Below are 5,412 nucleotides of genomic sequence, written 5' to 3' on the forward strand. Positions count from 1 at the left end.
ACAATAAAATGAAGTTAAATTGAACGCACTTTAGTTTTATGTTTGGCGTGTTTAAGATAATCCATAATTGTATTAATGATATTGAGCCTAGAGTCTATAAGAATTTAATGATCTTAAGAGAAATTCCTATTTATTAGAGGAGACCAACTTTATTTAAGGTACAGGGAGTTCAAGAATCTCGATTTGAATATGGTTAAGGAACAGCAAGATTTGAAAGTTTTGAATTCTAAACCAACTTTGCACCTAATTATTACTTTTGATGACTAATTATAAATTAAGAGAAAAATATTTTACAAAATATTTTTGTAAAGATAGATTAAACTCTAAAGCTTTGGTGACGAAACCATGTTTAGACTAGCAGTTTAAAGTCAGGAGATGCGGCCACATGTGTGATTATTTTGGATGGGTTCGTATGAGGGAGCCTTCAAAGGTTGTGCACTCACAGGAGATGCGGTCACAGGTCTTTGTGTTTGAGTTTTTTTGTATTTTTTTTTTTTTGTAATTCTATCCCAAACACTTTTTTTTTTGTTTGGATAAATTTGAACAACACCGTCTTATAATTTAATTTAATTTTATATTTAATGTGGTGTTGTTTTCTCAATCTCATTTTAATTTTACAACATTATTTTATATTAATTTACTTTTATTTTTATTTGTTTTTATTTGTTTTCACTTTCAATTTTAGTTTCTATTTGAGTTTTGAACCATTGAAATTTGGGTTGTGACAGATTGGTATCAGAGCAGCCGGATTTTAAATTATATAAATTTTTTCTTAGGATAAAGAGTCGTATATCTCTTTGACTCAGCTCAATGACACGTCTCTACGCGACAAAGTAAGCAGTCTAACCCTATTTTGTAGTATATGATATGTTGTAAAACTTGTATAAATTTATTGTATGTTTTGATTTTCGTGGTAGTTATAAAATGTCCTTGGACGTTAAAGAGTGAACGTTAACTATATATGACAATACTGGATCAACGTTATAGTGTCTAGATATCGTGAGGAGGAAAAGAGTGTTCATGAGATATATAACTAGCCTTAGGAAAACAGAGAGTTTTCGTTGCACAGTGCGAGACATCTAATCCGTGAAATTTTGGTACTATAAATGAAGAAACTAGAGATGGTCCCCAAACGTCTGTATGGACTATTTCCAATCGCACTTTCTTTGATTCTCTAGCAGCTTTTGTGAAGCTAACTCGTTTATATTTTTCTATAACGCAGCTCTCACAAACACCCATATCAATATATTTTAGGCCTTCTAAAACTTCATTTGCACCCATCATCTTCATTTCTTTGATGCTCATATGTACAAGTCTATTGACACTGCTGTAGGGTGTAAAAACTTGGTTGTTGTTGCTGTTACTTGAATTGGAAACACTCTTAGCAACAACAACCTTTTTTATACACTCTAGTTGGTGTATAGGGTTCCATATTTTAGGTCATGCTTCCACCATGACACCCTTCACAATCTTTCCCAAACTCTTTCCAAACTCGGCTGCATAACCTGTGCTATCCAACTGACCAATAGAGATCAGATTCTTCTTGAGATCAGAAATATTTATGACATTCTATAATGTCCACTCACTCATTTTCTGTTAGAGTTTATATGTAGACATCTCTCTTCCCTTCAATCTCCAACAATCTCCAACGTTTTTTTGTCGGCAATATACACCTTCCTAACATTTCCTTGTTTTAAATTTTGAAAAAATTCCTTACTTGGAGACGAATGAAACGATGCAACTGAATCTAAAATCCAAAATTCAATTGGGCTATTCACGCTAAGGATTAAAGTATTCTTAGTATCTTCTGCTGAACATATGGAATTATTGTTATCTTCAAATTTGTGATTTTTCTTTTCTTCTATTTTGTACAATCTGTTCGAAAGTGTTATTTTTCTCCACAATTTCAACTCTTTTCGTTTTGTTTGTTTGGAGATTTTTCACGGTTTCTTAATTTTGATCGCCCATGTTTGTTTGGGCTCTTTGATTTACTTCTTCCCCTTCGATCAACAATGAGAGCATTGTCTGATGAATCTCCAATTTCTCGTTTGGGCTTTCCTGACATCTTGAATTTCATTAAATTTCAATTTATTAGATCCTCGTGAACTGTTGATTGCAACAACAACAGTATACCACGACTCGAGTAAAGATTACACAAAAATCAATGCTTTAATTTCATTTTTTAACATAATTTCCACCCAACTCAATTGACTTACAATCATGTTGAACTAATTTATATGATTTGCAACATATCGACATTTGTAGATTGAACAACCTCTGCATCAAATACACCTTGTTCATAGCCGACGTATTTTCGTACATATTTGACAACACCTTCAATAGGCCCGATGTCGTCTTCTCTTTGATGATGTTGAACGTCATGTTTATGGATAGCGTCAATCAGATTAATCCTACGGTATGTATGATTAGTCCTCAAAATCATATATACACTCATCAGAACTAAAATGTCCCAAAATGTACTATAGGAGAACGTGACCAGTTGTTGTTTATTCACTTTTAGCTTATAACATTGCTCTATTTGAAATTGTTTTTGACGTCTTTCCTCGCTCACGTTTTCTAAAATATTTCTTCTAAACGTGATTTAAGCATACACTGCTATTTTTCGTTTAGTCTGAATTTTGCATGGTTGACTTGTTCACTGGATTAGAACAAATGTCACATAATTATTGTCTCACTACTGCAAGAGTGCGATTGTTACACTTGTCTTTCTTTCAATTGTGGGCCGCATCTTCTGACTAGTTACGTGAGTTCGGCATGGAGCATATGTGTAGGTTGAAAAAGAAATGGTTGGATGTGGACTGCGAATAAGGGTTGGGCCATGGAAGGTTTTTTTTTTTTACCACATATGGACTTTGGGCTAGAGAGTCTTAAATTTGGGTTCGTTTGAAAAATTTTGGTTCGTGTTTTAGTTCAAACGAACCCAAATTAAACCTACTAGTTCCTTCTTCTTTGCACGACTCACTCCTATTCTCTGTTCTATCTCTTCTTGCTCTCTGAAACTTTTTAGAGAGCAAGAAGAGATAGAACAGAGAATTTACCCATTTCCTAAAACCTTTAGCGGACAACATACCCAAAACAGATGCGCTACACCTCGTCTCACCCCTCCGGAGCATATGGATCCACCCAATCGATGAACACTCAAACCAAACTCGCCCATACTTTTTGGCACAGGGATGCGAGAACCAATCCGAGTAATCTACAATGGGGAGACCCCTTAAAGAAACAAACGAGAATGACTCGGTTGATAGCAGGGTTAAAGAAAAGGTGAGTATGAAAAGATGTATCGCGTAACCGTCCCTGTAAGCAACTTCATTCTTTCTTGATCTATGAACCGACTTTATGAAAAAAAAAAAATAAGTCTTTCAGCTGAAAGTGTAACTGTTGGGTATGGATAAGCGAACCTCTTGGTTTGGGGGAAACCGGAGATGTTGGCTAAGAAAGCTAAGCAGGCAAGTACAGGACGGACAAAATGCACATAAAAATTGATTGACATGATCCCTCTCCCTCTTAGTTTGGCTAGTTGGCTAGTTACACGATAAGCAGGAAAGCATACCAGGCAAGGAAAGAAAGGCTGCTCGATCTCCTGTAAGGCCAACCCTCAACGGCGAGCTCAACAGGCAATGCTATAAGTTCAATAGAAGTCCAAGGTTTCGTCTACTACGGACCTGGAAGCTCTTGGAGGAGCTAAAATGAAATGAGAAATACATTCGATTACGACAACTAATAGATAGCGAACTTTTTGGTAGAAACTGATTGATCCCTTGGCTCCGGCAAGAAAAGGAAAAGGTAGTCGTAATCCTACCTTTTCCGTCGGACGAGAGGAAAGTTTGAGCTGAAAGATTGAATCACACTTGGTAAGAAAGGCGGGCATAGCAGTTTTCTCCAAACGTATAAACAAAAAGAAGATACGGATACACATACATTTTCGCATGGAAGAACCTAGCTGAACTAGATCAAGGGTCCTAACCTAGTTCGACTGACCTTCTTTGGCTAGCCCCCGCCACTTGTAACGAGGTCAACCCGTATGTGCTTTTTCTTTTCGTTTAGTGAGATAGCTTACCAGCTCTTTCAGCTCATAGCAGCAGTATGAAAAGCAGAATTTTCGTTTAGTGAGATAGCTTACCAGCTCTTTCAGCTCATAGCAGCAGTATGAAAAGCAGAATCCTCATCTTGAGTCGAGTCCACATTGCCATACGAATTGACATCTGCCAAACCAAGGGCTTCTATTTTTTCTTTAATGTAAGCGGATTTAACAGTTTCGATAAAACCAACCTCTTTTAAAGAAGGAGTCGCTCTACCTTGATCATCGTGGACATACGCATCTCCCTCTTTAAATTTGCCTACCTTGAAAAGGAAGGAAAGTTCCCTCACGATAGGCCCTCCCAGCTGTCGAACGTCTTTCGATCAATCGAGAGAGGTATAGAATAGTACAACAAACGAACAAGACAAGAATGGACTCATAAGATGGGCGGTCTAACACACCTGAAACGATAATTATTTTAGTACTTTTTTTCTTTTGGAGGGGCATTCCGAGAATCGAACTCGAGACCTCTTGCACCCAAAGCAAGAATCATACCACTAGACCAAATGCCCTTAGTATGGATTTTAAAAGACAAAAGAATGACAATTTCTTTTTCATAAACCTGATAATTAATTATTTTAGTGCTTTTTTTCTTTTGGACAACCTCTTGCACCCAAAGCAATAATCATACCACTAGACCGCTGTTAAATTATTTACATAGGGTTTGCGACAATTACTGTATTGAGAAGAAAATAATGTAAGTTTTAGTTTGATAGTTCCATTTGAGACACATATCGTGGAATACACAAGTAAAGCAAATATCGAAAGTTAGGATTTGGGTAGGCATGCCTATTGAAAGTGGAAAGGCATGCCTATTGAAAGTGGAAAAGATAAAATGATATTAAAAAAGAGCATCATCATAGTTTTAAGATGGAAGAATATACACTACGGTGTTTGAATTGTTTTCTTTGAGGCTCATTCTTTTGAGAATTGAACTCGAGACCTCTCGCACCCTATGCGAGAATCATACCACTAGACCAAATGCCCTTTCTAAAAAATTGCAACATTTTTAACTCCTCAGTACATTTTTTTCTCTCAAGTTTGAAATCTAATTTCTTGAGCGGTTGTTAGACTATAAAACAAAAAGTTGATGGTCTAGTATGCAAGTGTTCAAATAAACTACAACCCAACAAATGAATCAAACTAATCCGTTTGGGTTGGGTTGGATTTATTCGGCTCAGTTCATCAGTTTGTTTGATTTAATTCTTCTATTTTGCTTCCTATGACAAGAAAATGAAGTTGTATTGAATGTAACATAGTTTGATTTATGACAAACTCATATGAAATATAATTGCATTAATAGTACTAAG

The 5,412-nt window shown here is 36.0% G+C and overlaps 1 non-coding gene across 1 annotated transcript; it reads right to left on the minus strand.

The window, feature by feature from the left end:
- Positions 1-4,542: 4,542 nt before the first annotated feature.
- Positions 4,543-4,614, minus strand: TRNAP-UGG. Its single transcript has one exon. It is a non-coding gene; the product is annotated as a tRNA-Pro (tRNA).
- Between the last annotated feature and the right edge of the window lie 798 nt (positions 4,615-5,412).

This window comes from Cucurbita maxima, unplaced genomic scaffold, assembly GCF_002738345.1.
Source record: "Cucurbita maxima cultivar Rimu unplaced genomic scaffold, Cmax_1.0 Cma_Scf00195, whole genome shotgun sequence".
Taxonomy (NCBI): Eukaryota; Viridiplantae; Streptophyta; class Magnoliopsida; order Cucurbitales; family Cucurbitaceae; genus Cucurbita; species Cucurbita maxima.